Below are 25,888 nucleotides of genomic sequence, written 5' to 3'. Positions count from 1 at the left end.
CGTGTGCAATTCTAAACTGAAGCACACAAATCAAAGCAGGGTAGATAAACATGCTGTAGGGTAGCATCATTCAGCAAATACTTAATCTTGCCCTAAGAACCACAGAGGTGCAGGGATGCACCCACTTGGTGCTCCATTGATTTCAGTGGTATCTCATGGGCCACATGTCATAAATGTGCACTTGCATAACCTGCAATTCTATAGATTGTACAGAAACCATTACATGGGACACTTTTAATAGGTGGTATAAGGCAAGCATGACAGAGCAGCTGTATTGATCAAAAATGTTTGTTTCAGGCTACAGGAAATTTTGAAGCTCCAGTAATTCTCAAAGTCTCTCTCGCATATCACATAGTGTAAATTTACTTGCTGAGATCCCAGGGACATCTAAGCACATTTCAAAGACAAAACCTAGCCATAACTTGGCAGTTCTGTGCCCTGCTGTTCATCTGTATTTTTGAGGTACAGAATTTTTTTTCCTAGCAATAAGTTCTAGTTTGTAAATACTGTCAAGATGTTTTTGTACTAAAGTCTCATTTTTCACATGAAGATAATGATAGCAATTCTACCCTTTTGTAAAGATTTTCTTTCTGTATTGGAATGAAAAGCATGAATTTTGAAACTTCAAGGTTTTACATATGTGGATATTCACTTCTTTGTTACCATTTTGGTAGTGCCAAGGGACAATCGGCATCTCACATTTTCAGAGAAAAAACCATCAGTTTTGTCAGTAGCATAACTAAGGACAGTAAGGGGTGAGACCAAAAATGACAACCACCATGACTACTGGCCCATTCACAGCCACTGCCACCTGCTGCCCTGTATGCTACCACCATCTAGGGCACAGAACCGCCCAGTTATGCCTCTGGGTCTTGTCTTTTTAATGCTGCTTAAATGCCCCTGGGCTCTCAATGAAAAGTGCTGTCTGCCATGAAGACCACTGCTTAAAAGTCTTCCCTGGGTCTCCCAAAAGAAATATAAAGATTCGTAAAATATGTAAGGGAGTTGTAAAAATAAACAGAAGTGAGTGAAAACCAAAGTTCTCCTGAACCAACACCTCTACCTACCTGACCAAACCCTGGAAAAACTCAAATCTGAACTCGGTAGTTCAAACCCAACAGTAGTCCTCTATGTTAGGCATTGCTTTGTACTCTCGAAGCTGAAAGGTTGGAAGGTCCATTCCAGTGAAAATTCTACCATTTTGGAAAAGATTTTTTTTTTATTTGGAATGAAAAGTATTCACTTGGAGACTTCCCAAGGAGTAGAAAACCCTATGCATTTTTTCCTTTGCAAATACAGAAATGTTTTGAAAATTAAAAAAACAAAAACAAAAAAACCCCAAACTGCAGGAGCCCAGAAAGCACAAGAGCTCTCCGTTCCATAGGAAGGGGCCTGCCATTCCTGGGAACTATGGCTTGTGTTTCATTGGAAATTCCTCATAACTAACACAATTCTGGCAAATGTTTTGGGCTCAATGACTCTGCATTTCCTCATGAAAACTTGTTTGGGGGATGTGGGGAGGGGGTTTCAATTCTTTACCGACTGATTTTCAGATGAAAATGAGCCAATGGAAGAACCATGAGTGTATCTCAGAAGCTAATCTGGCTCATAGAATATAGAAGTAAAAGACAAAACAGATGAGGTATTCAAAGATAACACCACATGTACCCTCTCCCTCTGAGAGACAGTAATATCTTTCTTAATCCCAGGGCTTTGCTGAGGAGAACAGTAACAAATCCTTCTTCTCCAGTTTGAGTTTCTGATCTCTGGACTCAACGAGATAATGTTCTTTCATTGCTTACTATATTTTATCCTGAACAATAAATGTAAAATATTTATTCTAGTTTTTATAATTATGGACATATTCTTAATAACTGGAAGCCTTCTTTGGAGCCCTTCTACATGTATTTCTATAGGCATTTAGGAAATTATTAACATTACATTTTTATTGACCATTTAAAGGTTGTACTTTTTATCTTTTAATACGTCATCCATGTTGGGGTAAATCTCCCTTTACTTTCAATAAACTCCTACATTCTAGAGACTAAATGAAATATATATGTGAAGATATGAAAAGCAATGCCTAACATAGAGGGATGTCATATCTTCAAATATTTACTCTATTTGAAGGTATGAAATATTACATTCTTGAGGCTGAATTCCTCATAATGCAATTCCACAGACATCTAGTTAGTGAATTTGGCTGTTAGTCAAGGGATTACAGTATGAACAGCTTCATATTTAGCTCACAAATAAAAGCTGGTCATAGATATTATGTGTACATTGGTGAATTTACTGAGATAAACTGAAACTCAGTTTGCCAAATTTCTTACCCTTCCAATCACTGTGAACTTAAAGTTCACCTCAAAATTAAATGCATTTCCATAGCAGAAATAGTGTGACAAAGGACAAGAAAGGGAATGAAGAAAAATTCAAATTAAGAAATAAACAGCAATAGTTTTACAGTGCAAAGCAGTCAGAAAACTAACTTGACTGGCTACCAGATACTTACACTGGTATAATGAGGAAACATTCAATACAGAAAATATTATGTAGGACTCACAATTTATAGATTTGGCATGATGCTGGGGAGAAACAAAACCTACAGTCAGGCACTGAGAATTATGGTAATCCCTGAGAACTACGGTAATCCCACTATACACCTGCACAATCATGTGTGCACATGCAAACTCTGGTACTATGAACTACTAGGAAATAAAAATAGAATGTCAATGCAACTGAAATTCTTACCTTGAGATCACAAATAGCATATCCTTTATGAAGAGTTATTTGATAAACTTCCAGTGAACTGAGAAAGGCTCCTAAATTACATAAACTTTGCTTACCACTACCTCCAACTCCAATTAAGAGAGTATTGCTGTATGGGGCCTCAAGAATGCAGCTGATGCAACAAAAACAAGCTACAAAAACAAGATTAAATTGTATATAATATGTTTTATTTTTATTGGTAACAGATATTTCCACAATACTGAATCTATCAGAAATAATGGGATAAAAAACATGAGCATAGTTTTCAGAGATTGGTCCAAACTGCAAATTCGTATCATCCTGACACTGAGATTGGGGTTAAATTTGAGTTTTTGCTTTGGCTTGAGACCTCTCTACTCATTTTTCTTAAAAAACATAACCCTTGTGAATAACCCATGCTAAGCAAATCTTTTTTTAATTCACAAATAGAATGTGTAATGTTATCATCTGTAACATCACCACAAAGCCTTACCATCATGCTGGAAAGAATACCTCAAAGGGTGACAAGGCACTCTTGTCTCTGTTTATGATTATTTAGTCTCTGGCTTCTCCTCTGCAGCTGCTGATTACAGCTAGTGATAATTTTTTTCTACACAACATACCAGAAACTGCAGTGAAGCCACCTTCAAATATAGCCAACAGATGACAATAACTTGTGGTCACTCCTGATGTTGGATGAATGGCTATAAAAAGGGTTTCACTGTCCCAATTCCCTTTTCCTGCAATGTATGACCTTAAAATGTTAGATGAAATGTCATTTAAACAGCAATGTCATTTAAAATTATTATTGCAATCCAAACGATATACAACAGTGGAAGGATTATTCTCTGTCTGAACTTCACAGCATACCATTCGAACATAATATGGAGTTCTTTTAGCTATTATAACTGATGAGGTTCTACTCTATTAACAGAGAAGTATCACTAGGAACTTATGCTATCTTGGATTACCTGACATCTGGCCTCAGGCTCAGTTCAATCTCTACATGCACTGCTTCCTATCAGAGTAATAAAGTACACTTTTTCTTGATTAACAACAATCCAAACAAGATGAAGACCTAATTTGCTTTCTGCTCTGGGTCCCATTGGAAGAATACTGTATACATATTTTGGGAATTCCATACCAGTTACTTGCATTTCTAGTTCAGTGTTGAAAAATCTAATGACATTCCCCAAAATAGTACGTGTATCTTTGCCTTTTTACTGTGTCAGACTCCACTATGCCAATGAATGTTATCAACTTAGACTACAGTACATACAGCCATTACGTTTAGATTGATCTAACCAAGGTTAGGTTGATCTAAATGCCAAATCATGCAGGCATTCAGAGGGCTTAAATTGGGCAAAAAATGGCAAGCACAATCTAAGTTAGTTCACTTGAATAGGTGCACTAACTTAGATGAAGTTTTGGTTTACCCAATCTCTTGAACACCTGCATGCACTTGCAGTGCTGCTTGGGGCTGAAAAGCCCAGCAGCTTGCCCTTATTTGGGGGCTAAAATAAATATAATAAAGAATTGATTTAATTTAATATAGCAGAAGACAATGGAGCCCAACTAAAGCTGAATTTGGCTTCCTCTCTGCAAGATATTATGTTTGTTCCAAAAATGACATGCAAAATGTGTTTTCCCTTCAAAAACAAATCTGTGTAAAAACATGCAGATATCTCAGTAAGTCCACATTTAAAAGTAAATCTTACTCTTTTCTATCCTTCTTCCCTTCTCCCCTTCTCCCCTATCCCCCCCAAAATACCATACACATGCACTTTTTAATTTTCTTTTCCTTGAAAAGTCTAGACACATTAGCTTGTGTTTTAAACTAGTGCTGTCACATGCACCACACAAGTCCTTTTTTTGGAGTACTGTGCAGATTTTTAATGCTTTTTTTAAAGATATGCTTTCATACTTGTGTAAAAATGTAAAATGTTGAAACCAATGTAACATTATTATAATGAATCTTAAAATGCCCTGTTGGGTCAAGCTACAGTTCGCTTCAGGGCTCTGAAGTGGATTTGACATGACCAGCATGGCAGTGGGTCACATTGAGAAGAAGCCAATAATTCACACTGGGTCCAGACTTGGAACCGTTGAAGTAAAAATCAGAACATTTTGTATTAAAACTGTGTTAAATGCTTGGCTTAGCCTGGTCATTTGGGGCACTTGGAACATAGCTCTAAAGCTGAATGAGGTTATTTTTAATACCCTTGCAGGTCACCCTTAAATGAATTTGCACTTCAATGATTATCTTTGCTAGAGCACACATTATACCCACTGAAAGTAAGGAAACTTACATGTGCTGTATAGCATCCTCAAAAAGAACAAGATTCATTGCAGCATGAAGCTCATTGTAGTGCTCTAATGAATCTGTTAAAATTCTGGTCAGCTTCTCCCAATCAGATGCTGGAAAGTAACGAGGTTCTCCAACACCATGGGCAAAGTGGCAGTAAATTAGTGGCTTATGGATAAATACGTGCTCATCAACACCCTGATGGTAACAATATAGAGATATAAACAAGCGTTCATCCAGCGTATTAACCCTTTAACACATTTTTCCTAATTTTAATTTTTTGAATTAATTTTTAGTGCATCTGGAAGCTGTTACATCCCGAAAAGCTGAAATCTTTTATTTACAAACACAAAAGATGCCATGTGGGCAGTGGCATTTTAAATTTCCCCATCATGACTATCAGGGCATCACAATGCTAACTTCTAACAGTTTAGTTTTCATGGCCATTTGGTCTTTGTCTTCTCTGCTGTAACTGCCAAACAGGGGCCCAATGAATGCAATTGTGATAACAGTTTTGCCTTGCTGTAACTTCTCCAGAAAGAAATGTATTAATACAGCTGTGTCAGTTCATGGAGGCTGCTAGTAAAACATATGAGATTTTGATCTATAGTTATAAATTCTGTATAAATTCCATTACATACATCATGTAATACAGTTTTACTATTAGCTTTTTACAGCACCTGTTCATCTACTGAATGCTCCCATTGGTTCCTAATGATCTTCATTTTAGCCTGCACCATGACATTGTAGCACATGAACAACCAATCAGAACCAAAGGTAAATATGAAATTGGAACAGCTACATTTCCCAAGTAATCTATAGTGCATTAATACTGCTAATACTCAAATTATGTCAGTTTAGTCACGTGAATGCATAGAAGTAGTAAAAAAGAACTTTTTACACAATAATCCATACAGCTGTCAGGTGTGCTCTTCCTATTTAAATCATGAAATCCATTTTATTACCCTAAACTTTGGATAAATGGGAGGCAATCTGGCATAAAACAGAGCAGATGCACCCACACATATTATTCAGAGATAATTCATTTAAAAATCATACCTCAAAGCATCTTTTTGCAGTATCAATGAGAACTTTGTTAAAACGTTCAATATCCTTTTCTTCCATAAGCTTATCTGAGTAGACACGGGATGATTCATGGAGCCATAAATGAGCCAACTCAATGGGATACCGCACACACACTGGAGATGCAAAAAAGCATTCCCTGAAAAAATATTTTGATTCACAATGCTGAGCTTTTAAAAAAATCATTATACTTTCAACTTCTAATTAGCAACTAAAACATTCCTTTCAGTTAGATGCATTGGTGGGCCACTAACATATGAATATTTCTTGTCCACAACATTCATGTTTAATAGGCAATTAATGCCTTTTTGTTAGAGCAGTAGAAGTTATTTGGTTGCTCCAGGAACAGTGAATCCTTTTTCTCCTCCCATTTACTATGATTTTCATTTTTCTTGAAATAATCCTTCCCACTTTATTTGCCTCTGACATGCTTTTCTCATCTCTTCAGTTTAGCTATGTTTTGCCATACCCCATTATGTTTACTCAAGAATTCCATTTTTGGGTTGTAAGTTTCTCTCTCTTTCACCCATGCTCACTTCAGCTCAGACACAACTGGCTAACACACTGAGAGATTATGGTACTCCTTAGGGCTTTATAAATAATATGTCAGAACTGTACATATATTTTTTCTGATTAATCATTCAGTCTGACTGGCTCCTTTTGGGTGTTGCTTATTGGCCAACACTTCTACCTCCAATCCTCCATTTTTCCTGCCTGTTCATTGTCGGTTTACAATATATGGGATAAATTCCTGGATCCAGTGAAGTCAATGGCAAATCTCCCATTAACTTCAATGAGGCTAGAATTTCATCCATAATACCTATTTGTTTCCAGATGTATTAGGTCATTAATCTCTAGGTGTCAGCAGCTAAACTTCCCTAACACAAAGTGCTAATGCAGTATGTATTAACTTTGGATTGCTAACAACTTAGTGTTATCCTGATACGTCCTGAGCGTACATAATAGATCTGTGATGACTCAGTGGGCACGTCCACACATGCAAATACATGAGCTTGCAGCAGCTCAAATAGAAGTGGTGCAAATTTGAGCCAGGGCTTTTTGCCTCAGCGCTCGTGCTTGGACATGCACTTTGTTGGGAAGCAAATTGTGCCATTTGGGGCAAAATAACCCTGCCTGGCTCCTCCTGGATCTGCAGCCAGGGGGTGCTAGAGCCCAGGGCCAGCACCTGTGCTGTCCCCAGCAATATAAAAAGCTGCCCTGTCCTGGCCCCAGTTGTACAAAAAGCTGCCCTGGCAAGTAGCTCAGGGCTACTCGCTCTCAGGAGCTTCTGGGCCCCAGCCAATTGGTACCTGAGGATACTACCCTTGTGCCAGCTGGACTGCTGAAGCAGCCTTGAGAGTTCCCTGCACTCTCTACCAACTGCAGCACTCTGGCAGTGGGGGCTGCTGCCTGGCTGTGACCTGCTGTGCACCTGCCAGACCCGGATGAGGCATCTGCCCCTCTGGGTCAGCTGCCAGTGGGCTGTGGCTGCAGGGCTGGCCTCTGTGTAGCACTACTGCCATGTGTGTCCCCTGCCTGGCCACTTGGGCAACTATCGCCCGGAAGATGTTCCAGGTGTGGTGGCCTGCTTTGAACTGTCAAAGCAGGTCCTCCTGGTCCCATTTGTCCAGGAAGTCAGCCACAGCCAGATGGGTCCAAGGTGCCAGCTCTGAGCAGGCAGGGTCCTGTCACTGGCCTCCCTAGCAGGAATTCTGGTGTTCCCTATTGGAAAGCTGAAAAATCCCTGATAAAAAAAAATTCCAAAATCACTCTGTAAAATACCCAAAAATCCATGTTTTAAAACAAATTAAATTTAATTTAATTTAATCCACAATTAAAACAAAAGACCACTATAAAGAGAGAGAAAGAGAGTGAGAGACAGTGATCAGTTGGGCAATGTTTTATTGATATCTCTACAGTGTTAAAGCACTGGCTGTTGGGGGGCTATGGCCACACCGGGGTTACAGCCCCCCAAACAGGAGCCAAATGGCCCCCACAGGAGCTACCACCCCCGCACAAGGTCCACATGCCCCACCCTAACCCCGCAATTGCTGCCCCATCTGGCCCTATCCCCTGCCAGCTGCTGCAGCCCCCCCAATGGCTGCCCCATGCAGCCCCCCCCCACTCCCCCAGACCCTCTAATGGCTGCCTTGCCCAGCCCCACCCCCCACTTGCAGCCCCGGGCCCCCATGGCTGCCCCCCAACTGCAGGCACCAGCACTTAAAAAAAAAGCCAGAAAAAAAGCCTCTACTTACCCCAGGAGTAGGGGTGGGGTGGCTCTGGGGCCTCCTGGCAGAGCCCCCCAGGCAACACAGGGCAGGAGGGCCCAGGCTGGGGCCACTGGGGCTGTCCCTCTGCCCCCCACTGTGTGGGTGGGGCCCCAAGTGATCCTGACGGCAGCTGGAGGTGCCGGTAAGTGTCAGGGGTTTTTGTTGGTTTGTTTTTTAACATGAGCATGCTGGGGTGGGGGGGAAGGGAATGGGGGCCTCGGGGGGCTGGGGATGGGCAGGCCAGGGGTTGGGGGGGCTTGGGGGCTGGTGGGGGTGGGGCCAGGCACTGCAGGAATCAGGGGGCTGGGGGAGCAGGCGGGGCCAATGGGGGTCGTCCCCCCATAGTCTCCTTCCCCCTCCTCCAGCCCCCACCCCACATCGCTTACGTACTGGCTAAGGCAGCCAGAGCATCTCCCTGGAGGACCCAGCCTCCAGTCTCCAGTTCCCTGCTCCACTTCTTTAAACTTTGGTCTTTTTAGACCCCTGGATATCCAGGGGTCTAATTTTCTCCATTCAGAACTTTTTCCAGGGAACATTTTTTCTTTCCCGCATGTGCACACTCAACTGGACATGGCCAGTGGGTTTATGCAACCACATCTTCAGTAATAAACAAGTGGTTTAGAATTAATTTAATTTCAGAATTCTACACCCGGTGTCCGCAGCCATTAGGGATCCAGAGATAATTTTTATCATCATAGGAAGATGTTTCCTTTCTGCAGTGACCTTTGGACCCAGTTAAGTGAGCTTTAGTTAAAGTGCCCCTGCCACCGTTTTTCAGCATGGGGCACTGATACACATGACGCTGGAGTCTGCTGGAGCACGGTAATTACCATGCTCCAGTAGACTAGATTAATTGAGTCTGGTCTGACACACTGTAATTGCAGTGCATCAGAGTAGCCTTGATGCACATGTATAGGCACCCTGAGATATTAAAAACTGACATCCAGCTCTCCTTGCATATAAACAAATGTAGGAAAAAACAGTTGTCAGGGATCGTGGGTAAGCCCTGAGCCCTATCTAGATATGAATATTTCAGACTGCTTTGCAAATGTGAAATAGCCTTGCAGACATAATATAAAAAAAAATCAGAAATTGCTGATGTACCCAATCAACAGCATAGGGTATACAATGCCTCTTTTGACTGCAATGGCTTTTACTATCCTTTTATTAATATTCCGATTCCAACATTTCTGAACTCACTTGCATTCCTATGGATTCCCTAAACTGCTTTTTGCATACTTCCTAGCTGCCTCATACTGCTACTAGACTCTCAAACTTGACCAACATTACTAAAAAGGTTCTCACTTAAATAGAACTAGGCAGTTGAATCTGCTAAAAGCCAGTCAGAGTAAGTAGAGTATAAAAAGAATAAATTAATTTGGTGGCAAATTAAGAGCATACTTTTTCCTACTTGTCAAACTCATTCCCATTTTTTACTCAAAAGATTCTAAATGAATCAACAAGTACTGAACATTTTCTGGTCAGTTCTGAAATGCTGGATTTATTCCATTCCCATTAATCTATATTATCATGGTCCTTTTTCTGTCTGCTTCCATGCCATTGCAGAAAGCATTGCATACCTCATGGAAAACACTGTTCTTTTGAAAATACCAGCAAAGTTTTGTAGACATAAGAGGGCTGCCTAAAATTGGAATAAACATCAAATTTGGGGGAGTTAATTGGCTGTTCAATTTCTGAGCCACAGGTCTTGCAAGGTGTTGAGATCCCTTCAAGAGGACCTGAGAGGATGCATGTTCCACTGCCACTGATGAGAACTATACGGCATGCTCAGTGTTGTAAGATCATTCCTCTTGAAGTTCACCATCAAGATAAGTGCAGAGGAATATTTTCCTTGAACTCTCAAGGAAGAGCAAGCATAGCCTGTAGCCATATACCACAGTTACAAACACAAGACATAGAAGCAGAAAAATTTTGGGGGTGGGGCAGGATTGTGGGGACAGAAGTGTTGTTTTTCTTGTTTCTGTATTTTGGCATCCTCCATGCAGCATGAAGATTCCATGCTTTCAGATGCTGGGCTTTGTCAGAGTAGCAGACTGCAGAGCAGTGTAGTGATATTCCAGCTAGCTTTTTAAAATTTAGCATGTGTACCAGAAGCAGCCTGGTGAGAGTTGAGCACAGGCCTATCTACCCCATTTCAGGTAAATTGATTCATGTGGGTCATACTGCTTCAAATATCTGGCTATTTCATTTAAAGCTATCTTGATGTTACACTGCAGTTTATAGTACAAAGATACCCACGGATCCACTGAGCAGTGCTACCATCCATAATAATTATTTTAAATTTGTTTTGGAGGAGGTCTGTTCTCTTCATTGTGCAGCAGTTGTCACAGCTGCCAAAAGTGTGGTGCGCATTGCATACCCCTTCAATTAATATCTACTTTTAGACCTTTAAGAGTAAAATTCTAAACCTATGAATAAGGATATGTCTGTTATTAACCAAGCTCTGGGATACATTGCAATATAACAAAATAAAAAATTAAGCTTCTGTGACTTCATGAGGAGTTAAAAGCCTGTCTGAATGGGATCAAGAGGTCTGTAGAACAAGGACAAAGTCCTACAGTGTATTTCTATATCCTCATAAACAGAAGTCAGAAGTCTATGACTTGTGGACCTGATCTAGCTGACAAAGGTCTGACCCAGCCCAAGGTAGCATGGGGCACTGAGTAGAAGACAGCAGTACTGAGCAACCCCGTCCTCTCCCTGCTGTTCTCTGGTGCCTCTGCTTATTTTCTCTGCAGAGGGGTCAGGTATCTACAGCAAAAGTAAGTGCAGGCAGCCTGGGTACTTGCTGGGGATGGGACAAACAGGGGGATGGGGGCAGGGGATGGGACAAACAGAGATTTGTGGCCTGTATTGAATTATATTTGAATTATATTTCAAAGGGTTTTGTGTTAACATAAAAGAATCATATTGCAAAACATTTAGGAGACTCACTGAAGCATGTACATGAAATTCTTTGGTTGCTAATGGGGCTATAAGGGACAGCATTTCCCATATTCAGGTTGACTATGGACCTTAATAGATAAGAGTTACATAAACATTTATAATGCACACAGTGAAAAAGGGCTGATCAGTCTTATCCTATACAGAGTTAAGCAGAAAAAATAGTGTTACCTGGAATACGTTTGTCAAATCTCTTAAATTAAAAACATAACAGAATCTAATAGCTGTGGGCAGAAAATTCTGAGTCATTTTCTGGTGCAGACAAATTGCAACTTGTATAAGCTTGCTGACAGATTTCACTAAACGGTAACTGAAGCCCCAGTACTGGAAATAGGTATTTATGATCCTGCTATAGGTGGTATTTAAAGCATCCATTCCTGGGAAGTAGGCAGCAAACACAGAGAAATGTCTCTGAAAGAAAAAAAATGTGTGGAGAAAAGGATAATTATTTCTTTTAAAATATACCATATATATATTTTAATAACATTGAACTCTTCAGGGTGAAAGCAGAAGTTGAAAGGGTTTTCACAGCCAAAGCACATGGTGTTAAATATCTTATTCACTCCCTGTTTCACTCTATGGAGATCATAATTACTATCAAGTTAGTACTAAATCTACCAAATGAGCCTGACCTCAGGGCAGCACACTCCTTTGCAGCTCTGTTTTCTCTCCAAAATGCCTGCTAATCTATGTATATTTAATAGAGATAGGATATTTGAGGGACTGAACGGTGTTAAAAATGGTAAATCTCAGGCCTTAAGGCAGCCAACTTCATCTTAGCAGAACAATGTGCGGGGGAAGGGAGAAGGAGCTGTTAAAATTCAGAGGAAGGTCATTATATTGACCCTTTATCCTACTGTGAATACAATGATAGCTCTTTTATCAATATAATTATGCTCTTTTTTAATAACTACCTGGTAGCCATGAAATGTCCAGATAAATTACAAGGATTTGTAGTAGAATTTTTCAGATGTAGCTCACCTAGAGCTGGCCCAGTCTTAGAACTTGGGTTCTGAAGGAAATGTGGCCATGTGGCAATTTTGTTTAAATTCAGAAAGAAACTAATTTTTTTCAAAAAGCCCAAAGTTACCACACCCCATCTCTTCCTCTCCCCTTTCCTTAAAAAGGCTTTGAGTATGAAATCCCATCCTGGTGAATATCAAGAGTTATGCTCCAGCACAAGAGGAAGTAGAGGCTCCTCCCAGAGGCAAGGTTAGGCCTGACACAGAGAAGTTTCCACTGTAAGAATGATTATCACAATACAACAGCTACATTGACCCAATAAATCCCCTACCAACCAACATTTACCCCAAAATAATCACAAAACAAATATGCAATGTCCAATAAAGTAATAATCTTAAAAGTTTTTGGTTTGCCCGAAAGAAAAATCTCCCAACTCTAAGCCCCTACTCTGAAAAGGGAGACATGTCAAAAGACCATGAAGGTCAACAGGACCTCTCTAACGCTACTGATATTACATGGAGTGCCACAGCAACGGATGGCAGAAGACAGGTAGCCACACTAAGCAAATCTTTGAAGCCCTCTCTGCATTCTCTCTCTCTTATTCACAACAGGGGGGAAAGGGCAGAGCCTGAGAGGATAGTTGACAAGGGTCTTTGGGTTAATGTGATATCTGTGATTAGACCAACTAAATAGTTGGAAAAATTGTTCTTTGCATGCTTTTGGGCACAAACACCCTTCTTCAATCATAGGGAGAGTTTGCTGGTATAACGTGTGAGAGAGTTGTAAAGGACATACAAAAAACTAGAACTCTTGGTTCCAAAATGATACCTTTTATTTAACCGACTGGAAAATGCAAGAAAATTGTCCTTTTCTGCAAGCTTTCAGGATCAAAGTCCTTTCGTCAGGTTCTGGGAAAAGTGTAGATGGTACAAGATGGTAAAAAGTCCCCATAGGTAGGAAATAAACTTCATTTTTGCACAGAGGAAGCTGAAGATGGAAGGTTGTCCCTCTGGGTCCATGAGAGTGTCTTTGTGAACTGTGTTGAGTAGCTCTTTGATGTGTTGATCAGGTAGAATTCCTTCCCTGAAGGTGTCAGATGGCAGGCAGGGAGGTAAAAACAAAAACAAACAAAAAAACCCCACCTTCCTTGTTCTGCAATGAAGTTTAAAATCTAAAATCACCGGAGTACATGCATTCAATACATACAGTCCCCTTCCCACCTCTGGAGGTTTCCCCAAGCACCACCCTTTAATCTAAAGTCGCTGTGTTCAGGTCTCTAGGTCAGGGATCATGTGCCGTCAGTCTGTAATTCATCTGTGCTGTGCAGAGGCTTCCTTCTAACTCCATTCATTCTCGATTCTCTCTCTCACCATTACCCACTGGCTCTCTCTACAACCTCTCCCCTTATGCCTGAAGAAGGGTGTTTGTCCCTGAAAGCTTGCAAAGAACAATTTTTCCAACTATTTAGTTGGTCTAATAAAAGATATCATAGCTACCCAAATAACTTTGTCTGCCAATGTCCTTAGACCAAAACAGCTACAACCAACAACTCTAGAAGATAGTTGATATACTTTAAACATGTTTCTGATCATACTAATGAATGCTTAGCCTTGACATCTTATTTTGGCTCCTAGACAGAGGTAACTGGAAGCTGCTCTCATTAAAGAAGGATCATGTTTCCGTTTGTTCCCAAACCCACTCAGCACCTTCTACCTGGAGCTAAGTGCGTCACTTCTCACCTACAATGTGCAAGATCAAGCCCTACGTGACTGCTGTACCAGGCTGTAATAAAAAGATAGACATTCACTCTCCTTAAATTAAAAGAGCTTGAGTGATACTGGAAGGAAAAACATTTTGTTAAAATGTGGCACTTAAAGCACCTACCTGAAGACACTGATTTACTGAAAAACTTCCAGCAGTGGGATTCATGCATGTGACATACTGACAATTGTGAATTTCTTTTAAAATCAGTTTCTGTCTGTCATACCTATGTAGTTACAAAATAACAAAGGGATAATAAAGCTCAATTGTATATTCACAGTTTGAGATTTCTATTGACAGATCTTCACACTGAATGCTTCTACAAGAAAGTCTGATTATGTAGCTCTCTCTCAAAAGAGCTGAAAAACCTCTCCTTTGTTACAACACTCTCACACACCATTTCTATCGTCTGGAATCTTTTAAGGGACATGTCGAGGTTGACAAGCCCAAATTTGGCCTCCTTTCACCAAATTATATTGGTAGATTTAAAGTATCTTCCACGCAGGAAAAAAAATCCCAGCTGTCAATTTCTCCAAAACAAGGACTACACCTGTGTTCAAATCCGAACTCCAGGGCAGAGCAGAGATCCGGCAACAATTAGCCCCTGGTGCTGTGTGTTAATCATAACTAAGGGTGCACAAATATGAGTTCATATGTATTATGCCCTCCCCTCTATCACCCTACTTATCAACCTGGTAACAGACTGAAAATCACTGGCTTTCTTCCCCTATAAGGAAAAGTGGCTTCATATGCTAGGCCTGTCAACTCTGACATTCTCACTTTATACTGGAGGGCTGAAATCCTTTGTAGTAGAATATGTGAAATGAAAATGTCTCTTCGGTTTGGCTGCTGGTTGATAACACATTTGTGTTTTAATCAAAAACTCCCCCCACAAGCAAAAACACCCCCAAACATTACATTTTATGTAGGAAAAAAAAGCATTACATTTTCTAGCATTTGTAAAACAGCAAAAGAAATAAAAGGCTAGAATCACAAAACTACTAGAGAAACCAATATGCCTTTTTACTTGCATCTCAATCATTAGGGCAAAAATGCATGATTTCTCCAGAGTTGGATCTCTATTACCTCGAGGGGATCTGATCCTATCTCTCCCCTGAAAGCACCCTATTAAAGCTATTAAGAATGTTCAGATATATGCATGGGAAGGGTGCTTTCAGTCCCTCCTATTAAAGATGTCTTAAATTTATCCCCCTTTCTCCCACTGCTGTAGCAGGGAAAACAGTGGTAGGGAGCAAAGGGCTAAACTCCACACCTTGCCCCGCCATGCCTGTGCCTGCCCCACTGCAGCCAACCCCTCCAGCCACTTCCCCCTACCTCTCAGGTGCTTGCCCCCAGCCCCCTATGTCGCTTTTCCTTCCTCTGTGCCTCTGCCTGAGCCTGTTTGCTGCCTGTCCCTCCTCTTGCCTGCCAAGACGTCGAGTGGGTAAGGTAACTAGTAGGGTGAAAGTGCTAGACTTTAGGAAAGTTGATCTCAATGAACTCAGGCGACTAGTCAAGGACGCACTGCAGAGTAGGAGTTTTGAAGGGATGGGAGCCCAAGAAGGGTGGCTGTGCCTTAAGGAAACAATCCTTCGGGCACAAAGCAAGACGATCCCCGAGCGAGGCAAAAGAGGGAAAGGGGCCAGGAGGCTTCCCTGGCTGACCAGAGAAATCCAGGACAGCCTAAGGGACAAAAGGGGAGCACATAAAAAGTGGAAACAGGGAGAGATCACCAAAGACGAATATACCTCCTCTGCTCGTGCTTGTAGGGAGGCAGTTAGACGGGCCAAGGCTACCATGGAGCTGAGGATGGCAACCCAAGTAAAAGACAACAAGAAATTGGTTTTTAGATATATAGGGAGTAAAAGGAAGGCCCAGGGAGGAATAGGACCCCTGCTAAATGGGCAGAAACAATTGGTGATGGACAGGGGGGACAAGGCTGAACTCCTCAATGAGTTCTTTGCCTTAGTGTTCCTAAGTGAGGGACATGACAAGTCTCTCACTGGGGTTGTAGAGAGACAGCAGCAAGGCAGCAGACTGCCATGCGTAGACCCTGAGTTGGTGCAGAGTCACTTGGAAGAACTGGATGCCTTTAAGTCGGCAGGCCCGGATGAGCTCCATCGGAGGGTGCTGAAGGCACTGGCCGACATCATTGCAGAGCCACTGGCGGGAATATTCGAACACTCGTGGCGCATGGGCCAGGTCCTGGAGGACTGGAAAAGGGCCAACGTGGTCCCCATTTTCAAAAAGGGGAGGAAGGAGGACCCAGGCACCTATAGACCAGTCAGTCTCACCTCCATCCTTGGCAAAGTCTTTGAAAAAATTATCAAGGCTTACATTTGTGAGAGCCCGGCAGGACAAATTATGCTGAGGGGAAACCAGCACGGGTTTGTGGCAGGCAGATCATGCCTGACCAATCTAGTCTCTTTCTATGACCAGGTTACGAAACGCCTGGACACAGGAGGAGGGGTGGATGTCGTATACTTAGACTTCAGGAAGGCCTTCGATACGGTATCCCACCCCATACTGGTGAACAAGTTAAGAGGCTGTGACGTAGATGACTACACAGTCCAGTGGGTGGCGAATTGGCTGGAGGGTCGCACACAGAGTCGTGGTGGATGGGTCGGTCTCGACCTGGAAGGGTGTGGGCAGTGGGGTCCCGCAGGGGTCGGTCCTTGGACCGATACTCTTTAATGTCTTCATCAGTGACTTGGACGAGGGAGTGAAATGTACTCTGTCCAAGTTTGCAGATGACACAAAGCTATGGGGAGATGTGGACACGCCGGAGGGCAGGGAACAGCTGCAGGCAGACCTGGACAGGTTGGACAAGTGGGCAGAAAACAACAGGATACAGTTCAACAAGGAGAAATGTGAAGTGCTGCACCTAGGGAGGAAAAATGTCCAGCACACCTACAGCCTAGGGAATTACCTGCTGGGTGGCACAGAGGTGGAAAGGGATCTTGGAGTCCTAGTGGACTTCAAGATGAACATGAGTCGGCAGTGTGACGAAGCCATCAAAAAAGCCAATGGCACTTTATCGTGCATCAGCAGATGCATGACGAATAGGTCCAAGGAGGTGATACTTCCCCTCTATCAGGCGCTGGTCAGACCGCAGTTGGAGTACTGCGTGCAATTCTGGGCGCCACACTTCATGAAGGATGCGGATAACCTGGAGAGGGTCCAGAGAAGGGCCACTCGTATGGTTAAGGGCCTGCAGACCAAGCCCTACAAGGAGAGACTAGAGAAACTGGATCTTTTCAGCCTCCGCAAGAGAAGGTTGAGAGGTGACCTTGTGGCTGCCTATAAGTTCATCACGGGGGCACAGAAGGGAATTGGTGAGTATTTATTCACCAAGGCGCCCCCAGGGGTTACAAGAAACAATGGCCACAAGCTAGCAGAGAGCAGATTTAGATTGGACATTAGGAAGAACTTCTTCACAGTTCGAGTGGCCAAGGTCTGGAACGGGCTCCCAAGGGAGGTGGTGCTCTCCCCTACCCTGGGGGTTTTCAAGAGGAGGTTAGATGAGTACCTAGCTGGGGTCATCTAGACCCAGCACTCTTTCCTACTTATGCAGGGGGTCGGACTCGATGATCTATTGAGGTCCCTTCCGACTCTAACATCTATGAATCTATGAATCTATCTTTGTCCTCCCTGCCATGCCTGTTCCCCTGTACCTACTTCTGTGCCTGTCCCCTGTACCTAACATCCTACCATCACTTAGCTTCTCCTACAGCTCTGCTCTCGCTCCAGCCCTGCTTGGCCAGGCAGAAGCAGTGTTAGAAGCTGTAGGTCTGACCAGTAGGGCTGTGCAAAGCTTCAGGCGGTGATTCGATTCGGAGGAGATTCGGCCCGATTCGGTGGCCGAATCTCCGAATCTGAATCAGGGGGACCAATTTAAAGGTCCGAATTGATTCAAAGTTCTCCAAATCTTAGGCAAAGATTCAGAGAGCTTTGATGATTCGGACAGTCCCTGGTGGCTGCAGCAGGGAGCTGCAGCCACTCCAAGCTCGTAAGTACTAGGGGCAGGGGAGGGAAGGCTGGGGGAGGGGACTATGGGGGGACCCCTGCCAGTCCCCTGACCCCCCAAGCTTCCCATGGCTGCCCTGCCTGCCCAGCTTTTGGTGCTTTAAAAAAAAGCCCTGGTGCTCACTGGGTGCTGCCAGGTGGGGAGCGATCCCTGCTATAAAGAATTTTTTCCAAATTCAGAAAAAGTTCTTTACAGCAAGGGTTGCCAAAATATGGAATACACATCCAAGGGAGGTGGTGCTGTCCCCTTCCTTGGAGGTATTTAAAAGGAGATTGAACAGACACCTGGCTGGGGTCATCTTACCTCAATCCTGGGGAAACTCTTTGAGAAGATCATCAAGGAACACATCTGTGATGGGCTGGCATCGGGGATGATGCTCAAGGGCAACCAGCACGGTTTCATTAGGGGCAGGTCATGTCAGACCAACTTGATTGCCTTTTACGATCAAGTCACAAAAGCATTGGATGCAGGTGTCACCGTGGATGTAGTCTTTCTGGAAGTCAGGAAGGCCTTTGACACTGTCGACCACCCCATCCTCATTAAAAAACTAGGCGAATGTGGCATTGATGCCTACACAGTCAGATGGATTGCAAATTGGCTGAAGGGTTGTACTCAGAGGGTGGTGGTGGACGGGTCATATTCATCCTGGGGGAAGTGGGCAGCGGAGTCCCCCAGGGCTCGGTACTTGGGCTCACACTGTTCAATTTCTTTATCCGCGATTTGGATGACAGGGTGAAAAGCAACCTATTCAAATTTGCTGACGATACCAAAATTTGGGGTGAGGTGGGCATGCTAGTAGGGAGGGAAAGACTGCAGAAAGACCTGGATAGGTTGCAAGGGTGGGCTAACAAAAACAGGATGCGTTTCAATACGGACAAGTGCAGGGTGCTGCACTTGGGCAGTAGTAACCAGCAACACACTTATAAGATGGGAAACTCCCTTCTTGAGAGCACGGAGGCAGAAAGGGATCTTGGAGTCATCATTGACTCCAAGATGAACATGGACCGACAATGCGAGGTCACGGTCGGCAGGGCTAACCGGACCCTATCATGTGTATCCACAGGTGCATCTCAAGTAGGGCCAAGGAGGTGATCCTCACCCTCTACATGACACTGGTCAGGCCACAGCTGGAGCACTGTGTCCAGTTCTGGGCACCCCACTTCAAGAGGGATGTGGACAACATTGAGAGGGTCCAGAGGAGGGCCACCCGCATGATCCGGGGTCAGCAGGGCAGACCCTACAATGAGAGGCTACAGGACCTGAACCTGTTCAGCCTTCACAAGAGAAGGCTGAGGGGGGACCTGGTATATAAACTCACTAGGGGGGACCAGAAGGGTTTGGGGGAGACCTTGTTTCCCCTCGCGCCCCCTGGGATAACAAGGAATAACAGCCACAAGTTGTTGGAGAGTAGGTTTAGATTAGACATCCATAAGAACTACTTCACAGTAGGGTGGCTAGGATCTGGAACCAACTTCCAAGGGAAGTGGTGCTGGCTCCTACCCTGGGGGTCTTTAAGAAGCGGCTCGATGCCTACCTGGCTGGGGTCATTTGAGCCCAATTTTCCTCCTGCCCAGGAAGGGGGTCGGACTTGAAGATCTACAAGGTCCCTTCCAACCCTACTTCTATAATTCTATGATTCTATGACCCCAGCACTCTTTCCTGCCCGGGGCAGGGAGTCAGATTCAATGATTTAATAGGTCTCTTCCAACCCTAACATCTATGAAACTATGAAAGCTTTACATGTGTGAATCTGGCTTACCTTTTCAGAGCTTGGGTTGAGTCCCAGAATCGAGGGTCTGCTGTTTGATTGGTGGAGCCCACCCACCAATCCAGACTCAGCACAAGGGAAGCAATGCCCCACCCTTTTCTGAAGGGAGGGGGCAAGGAGCAGCTGGACCTGAATTGGAACTAAACCAGCCAGGTCTGGAGAACTTTGGGAGTAGAGTCCCTGAAGAGTATAAAAGCAAAGCGTGCTTAGCAGGCTGAGCAGATGCAGCAAGGGACTCAAAAGGAGTGGAGCCAAGAAAAGCTGGGGTGTTCTCCCCCAGTGGGCAATAGGCCCAAGGCTCCTGAAGCCACCACTGGAGGAGCAGCCTTGGGAGTGGTGTGAGACCGCTTGGGCTGTTGACAGCACATAGGGAGGGTGCAAGGAGACCTGGCCCTGTGAGTGGTGTGAGATCGCTTGGGCCCAACACACTGCACAATTTGGTGCATGGAGCCCAGGCTTTGGGAGCCACAAGTGGCAGCTCGAGCCTACAACCCCGGCAGGGCCAGCGGGCCACACAGTGAGCAGAGCAGCGCATGGGGCAAAGGCCTTGGGGGCCGCAGTGAGGCGGCTCAGGCCCCATCTCCCAGCAAGTGGCCAGGTCCCATGGTGCGCAAGGTGGCATATGGGCCCGAGCCTTGCCAGAGAGCAGCAGAGGCTGCTTGCATTAGCCACTCAGCGTGAGGACAGTCAGCCAGAGCCTAAAGGGCCTGGCCTGTGCCAAAAGAGCCCTCAGTGCTGAAGCCAGGGCACGGGGAAATAATAGTGCTGCAAAGTGAGGCCCAGCACCCAGAAGCCAGCAGTGGTGGTACAGCAGCTGAGAGGAGCTGAACCCTCAGCGCCCAGAGCAGTGCACAGGGTGGGGAGGAGCCCAGTAGCACAGGAGAGGCCTAGAGAAGCACTCCAGCAGAGGAGACCCACATCGAGCTGCGCCCTGACCACCGCCACCTAAGGGAGCATGAGTCATTGGGCCCTTGGGTCCCACAGGGAAAAGACGTTCAGGGCGGGCAAACCCAGAGAAGGGGCTGGGTGAGCAGCCCCCCCACCTAGTCAAGGCCCTAAGGGGAGGAGCCCCTGGTGCTTCATGGACACACACCCCCAACAGACCAAAAACTCTCTTGCCGTGGATCGGGGACTATATTAAGGAATAGATGATATTAAGATTGTTCATGTTTGTGCCTTACATTTTGTAATTGAAATGTTTTATTGTGATGGGTAAATAGTGTTATTTAGAATTTGACTTTGGTTATTGGCTAATGTTCACAGTGCAAATATATTTATATGATATTTAGTTTTATGTTTATGTATATTACAACTCAATAAATTATATATAGTTAAGAACTTTGGGCTTGGGCTAACTCTATAGAGGAAAGAGGGATTTGCTTGAAATTCTGGCATCCCTCTCACAGCACCCCCTCCTGCCTACCTGATTGAAAATAGGGCACACCCTTGGGTGTACCCGGGTTACATGTGCTTATTTCTATGGCACAGCATCTTAGTCCATCCTAAATATAAACCTAATATTTACACACAAACACATCTAATTTAACTGTTTTGGGTCTCAAAATAGAGTACTCTGTTATATTATGACTGGTTAAGTATTCTACTGTACCATCATTCACTTTGTTCTTTATTATCTCCATCCTGAGAGGGACTGAGGGGGCAATCTACCACCCTGACCCCTTAGCCCGGGAAGTCTGCTGCTTCCCAGAAGCCTATATCCAGGACATTGTGGAGAATATCCCTGAACTCCTCTGGCCCACTGATCAGTACCCTATGCTCCATATCCATGTGGGCACAAATGGCATGGCTCAGAGCAATCCCAGCCAGGTCGTGAAGCGCTACAAGGATTTGGGAGTGGAGCTAAAGGGGTTGGGGGCACAGGTGGTGTTTTCTTCAATCCTCCCAGTCTCGGGCTATGGGCTGAGGAGGGAGAGGAGGATTGAGGTAGTGAACCAAAGACTGTGGCACTGGTGGCATCGGGAAGCCTTCGGCTTCCATGACCACAGTCCGCTCTTTGGTAAGAGAGGCAGTGAGCTGCTGGGAAGGCATGCCCTTCACCTCTCTCTGCTGGGGAGAAGGCTCTTCTCAGCCAGACTGGCTCACCTGCTCCACCTGCTCAAACTAAGCCCATCAGGGGGTGGAGGGACCACCACCACTTCTGGCCTACTGAGCCACCCTTGCAAAGCCAGCAGGTCAAGGCACTTAAGGGAGCCCACCCCTGCCCCAGCCCTGGAATGAGCTGTAGGGAAGGTAAGGGCCCCTAAAGAGGCCCTTGTCTGCGTGTACACAAATGACAGGAGCTTGCGGAATAAGCAGGAGGAACTTGCCGTCCTGCTAAACACAAATAATTATAATATCATAGGGATAATGGAGACCTGGTGGGACTCCACCTATGACTGGACCGCAGGTATAGATGGCTATACCCTGTACAGGAGAGATGGAGTGGACAAAAGGGGCAGGGGTGTAGCTCTCTACGTCAAGGAAAGCTACACATCCCTGGAAGCCAACATTGGTGCCCAGGGTGGACAACTGGAGACCCTCTGGATTAAAATCTGTGGGGAACATGGCACAGGGGACACAATGGTGGGAGTCTACTACAGACCTCCTACCCAGGATCAGGAGCATGACCAGGAGCTGGTCAGGGAATTGACTGAAGCTTTACGCTCCCGGGGAATGGTTGTCATGGGAGACTTCAACTACCCAGACATCTCATGGGAAGAGTGCTTGGCCAAATCCAAACAGTCGCAAAGCTTTCTCTCATGCATGAATGAGCTCTATCTGATGCAAGAAGTCTATGGGCCGATGAGAGGTAAAGCGCTGCTCGACCTCATACTGGCAATGCAGGGGGCGGCCTAATCAGTGACCTAACGATCAAAAGGAAGCTGGGTGACAGCTGATCACCTTCACCATCCGCCGTAAAGCTGGCAAGTCAGTTAGCAATACAGAAGTCCTCAATTTCAGGAAAGTTGACTTTGACAAACTCAGGAGGCTTGTCAGTGAGGCCCTATGGGACCATGACCCAAAGGGGAGGGGAGATCAGGATGAGTGGTTGCTCCTCAAGGGAGCGATCCTGGATGCACAAGCTAAGTCTATTCCATCTCAGAGGAAAGGCAGCAAAAGGGCACAGCAGCTCCCTTGGCTCTGCAGGGAACTAGCAGACCTCCTGCATCTAAAAAGAAAGATCTACAAAGGATAGAGGACAGGATTCACCTCCAAGGAGGAATATTCTGCACTGGTCTGGACCTGCAGGGAGCAAACCAGAAAAGCCAAGGCTGCAACTGAACTCAAAATAGCTATAGGTATCAAGGACAATAAAAAGTCCTTTTTTAGATATGTGGGGAACAAGAGGAAAAGCAAGGGCAACATGGGACTCCTGCTAAACCAGATGGGACAACTGACAACCAATGCCCAGGAAAAAGCCAACTTGCTAAATGAGTACTTTGCACTGGTTTTTCACCAGTCCCAAGGGGCGCTCCTGCCCATTATAGGATGGGAATGCCTGGGTGAGGGTGATACCTTACCCTTCATCAATGCTGACCTTGTGAAGGAACACCTTGAGAGGCTGAACGTCTTCAAGTCAGCCGGCCCTGACAGTTTACATCCCAGGATACTCAAGGAGCTGGCAAACACCTCAGCTCAGCCCCTGGCATGGATCTTCGAGAACTCCTGGCACTCTGGTGAAGTGCCCGAAGACTGGAAAAAGACCAATGTCGTGCCTATCTTCAAGAAAGGGAGGAAAGTGGATCCGGCAAACTACAGGCCCATCAGCCTGACCCCTATCCCGGGGAAGGTCTTAATAAAGATTATCAAAAAGAGACCATTCTTAACAGACTGCCTGATGGCAGCATCCTGAGGGATAGCCAGCATGGGTTTGTTGTGGGTAGGTCTTGCTTGATTAATATTATTTCCTTTTATGATCAGGTGTCCTATCACCTAGACAAGGGAGAAGAGATAGATGTTGTGTATCTTGACTTTAAAAAAGCTTTCAATCTGGTATCCCATGATCAGCTCTTAACAAAAGTGGCCAACTGCAGCCTTGGCTTCAACATGATCCTCTGGCTGAGGAATTGGCTCCGTAGTCAGACCCAGAGGGTGGTGGTTGATAGAAGTCAATCTTCATGGTGCACTGTGACCAGTGGGGTCCCTCAAGGCTCTGTCCTTGGGCCAACACTATACAACATCTTCATTAATGATGTGGACATTGGTATCAGAAGTGGACTGGCCAAGTTCACTAACGACATCAAACTCTGGGGTAAAGCGTACACACCCAAGTACAGGAGGGCAATCCAGGCTGACCTTGATAGGCTCAGGAAATGGGCAGAGAAGAACCTGATGGTGTTTAACACTGAAAAATGCAAGGTTCTCTACCTTGGGAAGAAAAACCCACAGCAGGCTTATAGGCTTGGCAGTGCTATGCAGGCTAGCACTATAGATGAAAAGGACTTGGGGGTCATGATTGACTGCAAGATGAACATGAGCCTTCAGTGCGATGCTGTGGCTAGTAAAGCAAGCAAAATGCTGGCTTGCACCCATAGATGCTTCTCAAGCAAATCCCAGGACATCATTCTCCCGTTGTACTCAGTCTTGGTGAGGCCCCAGCTGGAGTACTACATCTGGTTTTGGGCTCCACAATTCAAAAAGGATCTGGAGAAGCTTGAGAGAGTCTAGAGGAGAGCCACGCGCATGATCAGAGGTCAGGAAAACAGGCCTTATGATGAGAAGCTGAGAGCCATGGGACTCTTCAGCCTGGAAAAGCGCAGGCTCAGGGGTGATTTGGTGGCCACCTATAAGTTTATCAGGGGTGCCCATCAGGATCTGAGGGAACGTCACCAGAGCACCCTTGGGGATGACAAGGTCAAACGGTCATAAACTCTTCCATGACCGTTTCAGGCTGGACATAAGGAAGAACTTCTTTACTGTCCGAGCCCCCAAGGTTTGGAATAGACTGTTGCCGGAGGTGATTCAACTACCTACTTTGAACACCTTCAAGAGAAATTTGGATGCTTATCTTGCTGGGATCCTATGATCAATGCTGACTTCCTGCCCCTGGGGCTGGGGACTGGACTCGATCTTCCAAGGTCCCTTCCAGCCCTAATGTCTAATGTCTATGAAATAACAGAGTTGTATGGAGCTGCCTCCGACAATGGGCTGGATAGAGATGGTCAGCAAATAGACTTCTCCGCCCAATTAGATTTATTCATTACATGATTTCTCTGGCCACACTAGACACATTGTCTTAGGTATGAGGGATGACAGAGTGTGTGTATGTGCATGCATGTGTCCGTGTGTGTGTAAATAAAATACATTTTGGACTATTCTGGTGAAAGACATCTCATGTAGAAATAGTAATCTTTTACTTCCTCATTAAGCATTCTGCACCATCTCTTGGAACCAATGATTCATATTAGTAAAACACTCATAGTAAACCTTTAGTATTCTTATTGTCCAGAAAGCTCAATGAGAGGCAAAGTTATATGGGGTTATATGGGGTCTTTCTTTCTCTCAATTTCCATGTGGCGAAGTAAATTGTTAAAAACACATGGGAAACTTGGAAAACAGGCTTTGTTTCTGATTTCTACAATTTATTTTCCCTTAAAGCCTACACTGTTCTCTGGGTTCATGCACTTAATGTCCTGCCATATGGACTTTTCCCCTAGATATACTGACTAAAATTCAGAAATGTAGCCATCTGAATTCTAAACAGCACACATTAGTGAGGCACAACCTCCCATGTGAGAGCAAAGGGACCAGAGAACAAGTAGTTCTCATCTGTGAGCTGCTTTCACTAGCCTTTTAGGAAAATGTTGTGTGTGGCAGGAAAAAAAAGCTCCACAAGATCCCCATAGAGGATTCCTTAGCATGTCAGTCTACTGCCTCTCAAATATGGCAGGATCAGTTGCCTTCACATGAGCCTACCATCCCCAGATCAGCAGAAACCTCCTCTGGGACCTGCACATGAAGAGAGCATAAAAGGAATAACTCACCGGAAGCCTCAAGAA

The 25,888-nt window shown here is 44.7% G+C and overlaps 1 pseudogene; it reads right to left on the bottom strand.

Annotated features, from left to right (window-relative positions):
• Positions 1-25,888, bottom strand: part of LOC102577168 (dynein beta chain, ciliary-like) — a 264,557-nt pseudogene that overhangs the window by 125,150 nt on the left and 113,519 nt on the right.

The sequence above is a fragment of the Alligator mississippiensis genome, chromosome 4 (genome assembly GCF_030867095.1).
Source record: "Alligator mississippiensis isolate rAllMis1 chromosome 4, rAllMis1, whole genome shotgun sequence".
Classification (NCBI taxonomy): Eukaryota; Metazoa; Chordata; order Crocodylia; family Alligatoridae; genus Alligator; species Alligator mississippiensis.
Note: the sequence above shows the minus strand (reverse complement) of the source record. Positions and strands in the feature narration are given on the sequence as shown.